The sequence below is a fragment of the Anomaloglossus baeobatrachus genome, chromosome 7 (genome assembly GCF_048569485.1).
Source record: "Anomaloglossus baeobatrachus isolate aAnoBae1 chromosome 7, aAnoBae1.hap1, whole genome shotgun sequence".
NCBI lineage: Eukaryota > Metazoa > Chordata > Amphibia > Anura > Aromobatidae > Anomaloglossus > Anomaloglossus baeobatrachus.
Window position 1 is genome coordinate 183,847,289 of NC_134359.1, and position 12,716 is coordinate 183,860,004.

Genomic DNA, 12,716 nt, shown 5'->3' on the forward strand with positions numbered 1-12,716 from the left:
AGAGTTTGTTTTTCTTTTTAATCTTTAAGCTGTGTGCGGCTGTGCCAGAGCACGGGGCAAACCTGGCTGCAAGGATGGGGGGGGGGGGAAAGAACATGACTGCAAGGATGGGGGGGGGGGGGGGGGAGAACAAGACTGCAAGGATGGGGGGGGGAGAACAAGACTGCAAGGATTGGGGGGGGGGGAGGGGAGAACAAGACTGCAAGGATTGGGGGGGGGGAGAGAACAAGACTGCAAGGATGGGGGGGGGGGGGGGAGAACAAGACTGCAAGGATGGGGGGGGGGGGGAAATGGGTTTAGGGCTACATTTTGGGCACTCGGCCTGTGAAAGGTTCACCATGACTGCCCTAGCGCAATGTGAACTAATGGCAAACACTATAACAGCATTATATATATATATATATATATATATATATATATATATATATATATATATATATATATATATATATATATATATATATATATATATATATATAAAAATTTGCGAGGCAGGGGGATCTAGCTCAGCTGGGATCTTTGCTTCAGTCCCAGCGAGTGGCCATGGATTCACAGATGACAGCGGCAGACTGGCAGGTTCCACACAGGTACGGCCGCGGCCATGTTTATTGTGTACACTTAGCTTTCAGTGTTACGCATGGAAAAACAGGAAAATAAATGTTTAAGGCTATGTGCGCACTGGGAAATGAAATTTCCTTGCGTAAATTCCGCATGCTCTCAAAGATTACCGCACCCGCGGGGAAAAAAAAGCGGGAAACCGCACCCGAAAACCGCATGCGGTTTGCTGCGGTTTTACCGCGGTATTGCCGCGGTTTTGCCGCGTGCGGGTTGGGATGTGCTTTATTGCATTCAATGCAATAAAGCACATTGAAGAAAAAAAAAAAAAAAGTCATTTAATTCTGATAGTAGATAGACAGAAGAATAGATAGAGGGATAGATAGATAGACAGACAGATAGATAGAGGACAGATCCCTGCATTTCCCACGGTCGGCAGTGAGTTCACATTACCGGCCGTGGGAAATCACCGGTAATTACCTCTGCTGTCTGCTGCTTTCATTCAGCGCTGTGTCTGTGACAGTCGCAGCTGGATGGAAGCAGCGCAGGACCTGTGGATTACGCCGGAGCGGTGGATTACGCCGGAGCTTTGGTGCGGGAGGGGTTAATAAAATGGTGAACGAGGCTTGTTTGTTTTATTTAAAATAAAGGATTTTTCGGTGTCTGTTTTTTTTCACTTTACTTACGGGTTGATCATGTCAGCTGTCACATAGACGCTGCCATGATCAAGCCTGGAGTTAATGGCGGTGGTCCCCCACCATCATTAACCCCTTGTATTACCTTGCTACCACTGCTACACGGTGGCAAGAAGAGCCGAGGACACGCCGGTATTGCCGCATAATGCATGCAACAGTGCCGGGGCAGCTGCGGCTAATATTCTCGGCTGCGGGAGGGGGAGTGAGGCGGGGGACATTAACCCTGCCCCTCTCCCTCCCCAGCCTGAGAATACCGGGCCGCCGCTGTGTGCTTACCTCGGCTGGAAGGTAAATATACAGCGGAGCCCACGTTCTTTGTTTTCTATATTTCCGTTTTCTTTCTGTGTGTGTTCTATGTGTTCTGTGTCTGTGATGTCTGTGTGTGAGTGTGATGTGTGTGTTTACTCTCTGCTCCGCTTCCTCTTCCTGTAATGACATCACTTCCCTGCAAACCGCAGACAAGCGATGTACATTACCGGAGGTAAACCGCGAAATACCGCAGGGAATAACGCAGCAAAACGCAGTGAACCGGACAGAATTTGCTGCCTGCGTTATTCCCTGCGGGATTTCATGATTAACATTGGAGTCAATGGAGTGAAATCCCGCAGCGATGTGCGGAAAAGAAGTGACATGCACTTGTTTTTTGCTGCGGGATTCTCGCAGCAAAACATGCAGCTGTCAAATTCCGCCTAGTGCGCACAGGATTTTTTTTCTCCAAAGGATTTGCTGGTGATTCACTGCAGAGATGTTATGAACATTTTCTGCAGCGAAACATGCAGCAAATCCGCGGAAAATCCGCGGCAAAATCCGGTAAGTGCGCACATAGCCTAAGGCCGTCTGGCCACTAACTAACAACAGAATGCTTACTACAAAATAAAACTATGCAACAAACAAAACAGTATTCTATTACTGTGTCAGTTCCTCAGCACAGTAAGCGGAGGTAGGGAGTCTCGGCACAAGCAGCCTTCAGCCTGGCCTACTCTCCAGAGCAGTCTCTCTGCACTGAATGCCTCCTGATTATTTCAGCTGATCCAGTCAGGAATCAAACCCTGGATTGAATGTGGAGAGGAGAGCAACGAGTCCCGCTGCCATTATATTGTTTTTGTGCTGTATGTCCTGATGAAGGGAGCAGAGCTCCTGAAACGTGTAGACACAAGCTACAATAAAAGAACATTGATCATCTTCTTGTCCACTCTCCGGGTGAATAGCGTGGCATAAACCCCTTCTCTATTATCCTCTGTTATCTACCACGGGGGCTGCAGCAGAGTTCATCTAAACACCATATGCTTATACAGGAGTTGAGACTGGCGAGTGCAAACCTTTTACATTTTCTCAGTATATACCGGGTAAGACCCTATTGTGCTGTCTTTTTCCACAGTTTACTTTAACTTTGTGAAAACAACATACTGGAGAAGTTTGAAATGTTATCAGTAGCAAACAAACCTTGGGTTGTTAAGGTACCGTTACACTAAGCAACATCGCTAGCAACATCGCGACTTTTGTGACGTAGCAGCGATGTTGCTAGTGATGTCGCTGTGTGACATCCAGCAACAACCTGGCCCCTGCTGTGAGGTCGTTGGTTGTTGCTGAATGTCCTGGACATTTTTTAGTTGTTGCTGTCCCGCTGTGAAGCACAGATCGCTGTGTGTGACAGCAAGAGAGCAACAACTGAATGTGCAGTGAGCAGGGAGCCGGCTTCTGCGGACGCTGGTAACCATGGTAAACATCGGGTAACCAAGAAGCCCTTACCTTGGTTACCCGATATTTACCTTCGTTACCAGCGCCCGCAGCTCTCACGCTGTCAGTGCCGGCTCCCTGCACACGTAGCCGGAGTACACATCGGGTAATTAACCAGATGTGTGCAGGGAGCCAGCGCTAAGAGGTGTGCGCTGGGTAACCAAGGTAAATATCGGGTCTGAGTTAACCCGATATTTAACCTTAGTTACCAAGCGCAGCATGCTTCACGTGTCGCTGCTGGCTGGGGGGCTGGTGAGATCTGCCTGTGTGACAGACTCACCAGCAACCCGTGTAGCGACGCTCCAGCGATCCCTGCCAGGTCAGGTTGCTGGTGGGATCGCTGGAGCGTCGCTTAGTGTGACATCTCACCAGCGACCTCCTAGCAACTTACCAGCGATCCCTATCAGGTTGTATCGTTGTTAAGTCCCCGTCACACTAAGCAACATCGCTAGCAACATCGCTGCTAACGAACAACTTTTGTGACGTAGCAGCGATGTTGCTAGTGATGTCGCTGTGTGTGACATCCAGCAACAACCTGGCCCCTGCTGTGAGGTCGTTGGTTGTTGCTGAATGTCCTGGGCCATTTTTAAGTTGTTGCTGTCCCGCTGTGAAGCACAGATCGCTGTGTGTGACAGCGAGACAGCAACAACTAAATGTGCAGGCAGCAGGAGCCGGCTTCTGCGGAGGCTGGTAACAAATGTAAACATCGGGTAACTAAGAAGCCCTGTCCTTGGTTACCCGATATTTACCTTTGTTACCAGCCTCCGCCGCTCTCACTGTCAGTGCCGGCTCCTGCTCTGTGCACATGTAGCTGCAGGACACATCGGGTTAATTAACCCGATGTGTGCTGTAGCTAGGAGAGCAGGGAGCCAGCGCTAAGCGGTGTGCGCTGCTCCCTGCTCTGTGCACATGTAGCTGCAGCACACATCGGGTAATTAACCCGATGTGTGCTGTAACTAGGAGAGCAGGGAGCCAGCGCTCAGTGTGCGCTGCTCCCTGCACGTGTAGCTCCGTGCGCTGGTAACCAAGGTAAATATTGGGTTGGTTACCCGATATTTACCTTAGTTACCAAGCGCAGCATCTTCCACGCGGCGCTGGGGGCTGGTCACTGGTTGCTGGTGAGCTCACCAGCAACTCGTGTAGCGACGCTCCAGCGATCCCTGCCAGGTCAGGTTGCTGGTGGGATCGCTGGAGCGTCGCAATGTGACATCTCACCAGCAACCTCCTAGCAACTTACCAGCGATCCCTATCGTTGTTGGGATCGCTGGTAAGTTGCTTAGTGTGACTGGACCTTTAGGATCGCTGATAAGTTGTTTAGTGTGACTGGGCCTTTAGACTATAATTAGTAACAAACAACCTTGAAGCACTGTGCTGTGGTCATAAAACTTCGCTTTATGATAATCAACATACTGCGCAACTGCAAGAAACTGATGATCTGGCTAAAACGTACTGCGCATCCATGATGGAAGAGGATGTGGGAGCTGTGTATAAAAAGGGGGGCCCTGCTCAGTGAGTTAGAGATGTTCCAGAAGGTATAGTGGATGCACTTCTTCTGTGATAAGACCAGAGTATTCTCCTTCTCGTTGACACTGAGGTCCCTCCGGTTGAGAAGTGATGTTACAATACTTGGTAATGTATTGATGCTTAATTTCTCTCTATACTATGATTTACATTGATTGTATGATTTACATTAATTGAATCAATAGAACGGGGTAATATTGTTTCTGCCATTCCATAACTGAACATTATCCTGATGCAATCTTAATAAATTGTTACATTATTGTTTTACCATAAAACTGTATTCAGTGTGCCTAATTTGTATATTAGTGAGTGCTACATAAGTAAGGGTGTATCCTGTCCGTAGCCGTATCCGTAGCCCTGTCACTTTGACGTGGTAAGACACGCTCTTCCTAGAGTGTCTTGGTAATTTATTATATTCAGGCAAGCAATGTACACACAATTGTCTGCCTACATGTAAAAGAAAATGATTGATCAGAGTAGGCTACCTTATTCCCCCACGGTGCAATTCAGATACTTGTGATAATTGTAGACCCTTTCAGTTGTAGACTGGGATCAGAATAGGTATCCTAGTTTGATGTAAGTATTAAGCCATGCGTTTAAGAGTTTTTACATCTATCATAAATAGCATTAAAGGGGTATTGCCATCTCAATATATAGTAGGTGTAATAATATTAATAATATAATAATATTAGCAAGTACCTCCAATGAAAAATATATTACAATTCTCCTGATATAGCCATGTCTCTTACCTCATGTGCAGGGCATTGCAGCGTAGGTATTCATGGTTAAAACCAGGAGCAACTAACTCACTATATGACAACATAACCATGGCTACCCAAACTTCAATGCCCTGCACATGAGGTAATATCAGGAGTACTATACTAAATGTCTAATTGGAGCTATTTGTTCTTATTACACCTACTATATATTCGGATAGGATCTTGGAGATGGGAATACCCCTTTAATTTATTTAGCAATTTATGCTGCAAGTAACTTTTATATGGAATCGGACAAGATTAGACAGTGTTTCTCATATGCTTTAACACGTAGGGAACAAAACAGCGATGACTGAAAGAGACAAAAAGTTTTTTGAGAATTAAAAGATTGAACAGAAGTAGGGAACGGTCTCTAGAACAAGCATACAACTTGAGTGATAGACTAAGGGAGAGGGGATACCCGCAAGAAGTAATATCCAAGGCCCTAGAAAGATCCAAACAGGAGCCAAGTCAGGTAGTGAACAAAAATAACAATCAAAAAATTAATAAAAAAAAAAAAAAAAAAAGATTAAGGCTCAATTTCAAGTTCGGGCCTATGGACCCAATAATTAGATCAGTAATCAACAGGCATTGGCACATCATTGAAAATTATAAAGACCTACAGGAGATAGCGGCACATAAACCCCAAATTACCTATAGGAGGTCAAAAAACCTAGGAGACATGTTAATTAAAAGAAGATTTTTCCCACAGAAAACATGTTTAGAAAAGGCAGTCCCTACAGGGAATTATAAATGTGGCAACTGTTCCTACTGTAACCAACACCTCACCTCATGACTAAGACTATGTGTCGAAACGCGTAGTTCTATGGGGTCTTTGTAAGCATTAATTTTTTCTTGCTGACCGCTTTGTATATGACAATTTTTATTGGAATTTTGAAATAAACGTGGATTATTTTAAAGCTACATTCTGAGGACTGCGCTGGACTTCTTTTCTTCTATTTTCTGTGACTGTTTTAATTGTAACACGTGTAGTCAAAAAACGCCCTATATAAGTGGCTAACACTCAAGTTTTTCTGTATGGACCCGTGAAAGCACCCCTAGAGGTGCGAAACGGTACCGTCGTCCTCGTGCTCTCCTCCCTCTTCTCCCCTGTGTTTGTATTACCTGTCTGCATGAAGCATTAAAAAAGTTTTGTGACACCGCAGAGTGCTTTTTTCTTGATGGACTTGCTTTACTTTGGCATAAGCACCGCGGGTACATTGTCAGCTTTTTTCCGCTAGCCGCATGGATGTGGTGAAGACTCAGTGAGTATATAGCACCCAGCTATACACAGAGCGCCTACACGTGGTTGCTCCACACTGAACGGTCCCGCTTGGGAAACTGTCGCTGAGACTCTGCATATGGTAAGCAGTGCTTTGCACTTTCTTTCCTTCTACTTACACAAAAAAAATATTGGCTGGGTTCACAGGAATCTATCACACAGCAACATTGCAAACATTTTTTGCACAAATTAAGAGAACTGAGTACAGGCCGCTTTACACGCTGCGGCATCGCTCAAGCGATCTCATTGGGGTCACGGAATTTGTGACGCACATCTGGTCGCTGTAGCGATGCCGTTGCGCGTGACACCTTTGAGCGCTTTTGCATCGTCGCAAAAACGTGAAAAATTGCTCATCGGTGACATCGGGGTCCATTCTCAAATATCGTTGCTGCAGCAGTAACGATGTTGTTCCTCGTTCCTGCGGCAGCACACATCGGTACGTGTGACACCGCAGGAGCGAGGAACCTCTCCTTACCTGCCTCCCGCCCGCAATGCGGAAGGATGGAGGTGGGCGGGATGTTCGTCCCGCTCATCTCCGCCCCTCCGCTTCTATTGGGCGGCGGTTCAGTGACGCTGCTGTGACGCTGAACTAACCACCCCCTTAGAAAGGAGGTGGTTTGCCGGTCACAGCGACGTCGCAGGGAAGGTAAGGAGTGTGACGGGTCTGGGCGATCCGCTAGCGATATCGGTCACGATATCGTAGCGTGTAAAGCGGCCTTAAGTTTCACAAAATAATCAAAATCAGCCAACAATCACAAAGCCTTAAGGGGGCATTACACGCAGCGGCATCGCTAATGAGATGTCGTTGGGGAGGGGGGGAGGGGGGGGGGGGGGGGAGAGGGGTTTCACAAAATTCGTGATGCACATAAGGCCTTGTTAGCGACGTCGTTGTGTGTGACACGTACGAGCGACTGCTAACGATGCAAAATAGTCACCAAATCGTTAATTGTTGACACGTCGTCCATTTCCCAAATATCGATGCTGGTGCTGGACGCAGGTTGTTCGTCGTTTCTGAGGCAGCACACATCGCTATGTGTGACACCCCAGGAACGACGAACAACAACGTACCTGCGTCCTCTGGCAACAAGGTGGGCGTGACTTTCATGCGGCTGATCTCCGCCCCTCTGCTTCTATTGGACGCCTGCCGTGTGGCGTCGCTGTGACGCCGCACGAACCGCCCCTTAGAAAATAGGCTGTTCGCCGGCCACAGCGATGTCGTTAGGAAGGTATGTATGTGTGACGGGTACTAGCGATTTTGTCCGCCACGGACAACGATTTGCCCGTGACGCACAAACGACGGGGGTGGGTGCTTTCACGAGCGACATCGCTAACGATGTCGCTGCGTGTAAAGCAGCCTTTAGGCTATTTTCACGAGTTTTTGCTGCAGCCAAAATCTTATCTCGACAGTTAAAAACAGTTCAAAACGCAGGTTTTTGGTGCGTTTTTTGGATGTATTTTCAGCGCATTTTTAAATAGTTTGTTTCACTGAAAACAAAAACGCAGCTGTTGAATTTCTGCACTCATTGCTTTCAAATATTAAAAAAATGCTCCAAAAAAGCCGAAAGAATTGACATGCTGCGTTTTTAAAAACGCAGCAATTTTTTGCATTTTAGTCACAGAAAAATAAGCTAGTTTGCATGAGTTTTCTAAAATCTCATAGCCTTAGCTGGTACTGTAAAAATCAACTTCTAACTTCAAAAACGCAGCAAAAAACAACTTGTAAACATCGCTTAACTGCAATTTCCAATAAAGCAGCCACAGCTCACTATGGTAGGTGTGAAGACCATTCTACACTATCCTCCCCTATAAAGCACCTACTGTACATACACTGCCCTAGAGCCTGGACATCACACCTAGTAACCAAATATAAGGAGCTCAGGAAACAACCTAGCAGCTCCCACACACGCAGGGCACTCCAACCCCAGAGCCCATCCTCCCACACACGCAGGGCACTCCAACCCCAGAGCCCATCCTCCCACACACGCAGGGCACTCCAACCCCAGAGCCCATCCTCCCACACACGCAGGGCACTCCAACCCCAGAGCCCATCCTCCCACACACGCAGGGCACTCCAACCCCAGAGCCCATCCTCCCACACACGCAGGGCACTCCAACCCCAGAGCCCATCCTCCCACACACGCAGGGCACTCCAACCCCAGAGCCCATCCTCCCACACACGCAGGGCACTCCAACCCCAGAGCCCATCCTCCCACACACGCAGGGCACTCCAACCCCAGAGCCCATCCTCCCACACACGCAGGGCACTCCAACCCCAGAGCCCATCCTCCCACACACGCAGGGCACTCCAACCCCAGAGCCCATCCTCCCACACATGCAGGGCACTCCAACCCCAGAGCCCATCTGTGACGACATGGGTTAAAGTTTCTTAAAATCCAGCCAGACAGCATGATAGATTGTCTATAGAGGGGAGGGGGTGGGGGGGGGGGGGGAAGTCCCTTATTGTTTTTACAAGACTCTTGTTGACTCAATGTAATTGTGTTGGCCACTGAAAGCCAAACATATTGTTCTCCAGACATTTCCAGTAACCATTGTATTGTAGTTGTGTATTGATAATGTAATTACCTTAGTAGTCATTGTCTAGACGGTGACTCCCAGTTTACATGTACACCCTCAGGCTTTCTACCCATATCATTTAAATGAACATTGTCCATGCAGCTTGAAATTCCTCCAATGGGAGAAGCAATCTTGTCCAACCAATCGATGAGGACACAGTGTACCCAAGTGGAAGGTTGTGGCTATAAAAAGGACTTCTTTAAGCCACCAGGGGTTGTTGATGGTTGTGGGATTCAGTCTAAGCTCTTTGAAGCTGACTGGAGGATCAGGACATCTTATGGCTTCAATCTAGGGACTCCGGATCCGGTTGGAGACCATATCCACAGCCTAGGGATTTCGACTCCGGCTGGCAGGATTGTAACATCAAACCAGGACTACCTAAGGAGGACACGCAGGTTGGGACAGTTCAGTCACCTGTTACAGACTTTGCAGACCTCAGACAGCTTGGAACCTCTGAGGCATGGACATTCTAAATCCCTGGTGAGCCAGCGGAAGGGAGAGACTCTGTTGCCTGTTACATTTGTGTGTTTTGCTGGTTATGTGTTATGTGCTGTTAATTGTTTGGGGATCCAATAAAGTCTAATTATTGTGGTTCCCTCACCCTGTGTTGTCTGAGTAGTGTTACGCCCACAGTTAGGGAGGCCGGCGTTCAGTTGGGATGAGCCCTGAGCCACGCTGTCTTTCTAAAGGCGGCGGGTTTTAGTGGACGAGAGCGCCCACTGAGCCCAGTGTCTCCACACCATCCTCCCACACACGCAGGGCACTCCAACCCCAGAGCCCATCCTCCCACACACGCAGGGCACTCCAACCCCAGAGCCCATCCTCCCACACACGCAGGGCACTCCCACCCCAGAGCCCATCCTCCCACACACGCAGGGCACTCCCACCCCAGAGCCCATCCTCCCACACACGCAGGGCACTCCCACCCCAGAGCCCATCCTCCCACACACGCAGGGCACTCCCACCCCAGAGCCCATCCTCCCACACACGCAGGGCACTCCCACCCCAGAGCCCATCCTCCCACACACGCAGGGCACTCCCACCCCAGAGCCCATCCTCCCACACACGCAGGGCACTCCCACCCCAGAGCCCATCCTCCCACACACGCAGGGCACTCCCACCCCAGAGCCCATCCTCCCACACACGCAGGGCACTCCAACCCCAGAGCCCATCCTCCCACACACGCAGGGCACTCCAACCCCAGAGCCCATCCTCCCACACACGCAGAGCATTCCTCCCGGAGCCCATCCTCCCACACACGCAGGGCACTCCCACCCCAGAGCCCATCCTCCCACACACGCAGGGCACTCCAACCCCAGAGCCCATCCTCCCACACACGCAGGGCACTCCAACCCCAGAGCCCATCCTCCCACACACGCAGGGCACTCCAACCCCAGAGCCCATCCTCCCACACACGCAGGGCACTCCAACCCCAGAGCCCATCCTCCCACACACGCAGGGCACTCCAACCCCAGAGCCCATCCTCCCACACACGCAGGGCACTCCAACCCCAGAGCCCATCCTCCCACACACGCAGGGCACTCCCACCCCAGAGCCCATCCTCCCACACACGCAGGGCACTCCAACCCCAGAGCCCATCCTCCCACACACGCAGGGCACTCCAACCCCAGAGCCCATCCTCCCACACACGCAGGGCACTCCAACCCCAGAGCCCATCCTCCCACACACGCAGGGCACTCCAACCCCAGAGCCCATCCTCCCACACACGCAGGGCACTCCAACCCCAGAGCCCATCCTCCCACACACGCAGGGCACTCCAACCCCAGAGCCCATCCTCCCACACACGCAGGGCACTCCAACCCCAGAGCCCATCCTCCCACACACGCAGGGCACTCCCACCCCAGAGCCCATCCTCCCACACACGCAGGGCACTCCAACCCCAGAGCCCATCCTCCCACACACGCAGGGCACTCCAACCCCAGAGCCCATCCTCCCACACACGCAGGGCACTCCAACCCCAGAGCCCATCCTCCCACACACGCAGGGCACTCCAACCCCAGAGCCCATCCTCCCACACATGCAGAGCATTCCTCCCGGAGCCCATCCTCCCACACATGCAGAGCATTCCTCCCGGAGCCCAACCTCCCACACACGCAGGGCACTCCAACCCCAGAGCCCAACCTCCCACACATGCAGAGCATTCCTCCCGGAGCCCAACCTCCCACACATGCAGAGCATTCCTCCCGGAGCCCATCCTCCCACACATGCAGAGCATTCCTCCCGGAGCCCAACCTCCCACACATGCAGAGCATTCCTCCCGGAGCCCAACCTCCCACTCCCCGAAGCCCCGCATTACTTTTAGCTTGCAGGTCAATTGTTGAGAGTAATAAAAAGCTTTCTTTAGTTCACAACTTTTGCCTCCTTTTAAGAATTCGGTAAATTAGCGCTATACCTTCACCTAATAGGACATTTACATAAATGTGGCAAAGCAAAAAATCTGCATAATTGTCATTAAAATAATAAAGACTTAAAAAGCCTTTGGAGACCAGACGCCTCCGGCTGTTGATGTAGGACCAGGATCAAGTTAGGCCCAGTAACCGCTCCTAGCAGCGAAAACACTGGGAAAGAACTGAACTGGGAACTCTCCGACACCGCAGCAAACATTGTTGAGGAAGGAGAAAGGGGTAAAATGGCTGCACTAGGGCCGGTGAAGGCCCCATCTCCGCAGAAGCTCCAGCACACGCACATACGTGACAGCAGCACCAGCCTAACGGACACGGTTACCTGTACAGGATTCCTGCGGATTCTCCTACAAAGCGGACATTCCTGAGGGCCACCAAGAGTAGCGTCTAGAATGGAGTTGCTCCTGGGAGATGATTACATCCTGGAGGGGGCGGGGCTTTATTCAGTCTAGTGCTGAGCTGAAGCAGCGTTGTGCTGCCGCTGCTGGTGAAGTTAGAGTATGGGGGCTCCTAGTAGGCCCCGACGGCAGCCCATGCAGACAGACCCGTTCACTAATGTATGGGCCCTGGTAAGGTATATATCAGTGAGAACAGCAGAATGTATGGGCTCAGATAAGGTATATATTAGTGAGGACAGCAGAATGTATGGGCTCAGGTAAGGTATAAGTGAGGACAGCAGAATGTATGGGCTCTGGGAAGGTATATATTAGTGAAAACAGCAGAATGTATGGGCTCTGGTAAGGTATATATCAGTGAGGACAGCAGAATGTATGGGCTCAGGTAAGGTATATATTAGTGAGGACAGCAGAATGTATGGGCTCAGGTAAGGTTTATATCAGTGAGGACAGCAGAATGTATGGGCTCAGGTAAGGTATATATTAGTGAAAACAGCAGAATGTATGGGCTCTGGTAAGGTATATATCAGTGAGGACAGCAGAATGTATGGGCTCAGGTAAGGTATATATTAGTGAGGACAGCAGAATGTATGGGCTCAGGTAAGGTATATATCAGTGAGGACAGCAGAATGTATGGGCTCAGGTAAGGTATATATTAGTGAGGACAGCAGAATGTATGGGCTCAGGTAAGGTGTATATATTAGTGAGGACAGCAGAATGTATGGGCTCAGGTAAGGTATATATCAGTGAGGACAGCAGAATGTATGGGCTCAGGTAAG

The 12,716-nt window shown here is 49.8% G+C and overlaps 1 protein-coding gene across 1 annotated transcript in view; it reads right to left on the reverse strand.

Annotated features, from left to right (window-relative positions):
• TNRC18 (trinucleotide repeat containing 18) overlaps window positions 1-11,974 on the reverse strand; it is a 1,341,710-nt gene extending 1,329,736 nt beyond the window's left edge. Inside the window, exon 1 of the mRNA XM_075317830.1 lies at window positions 11,865-11,974. The gene's annotated coding sequence lies outside the window, so the exon portion shown is untranslated. The remainder of the gene's footprint in view (window positions 1-11,864) is intronic.
• Window positions 11,975-12,716: the final 742 nt, after the last annotated feature.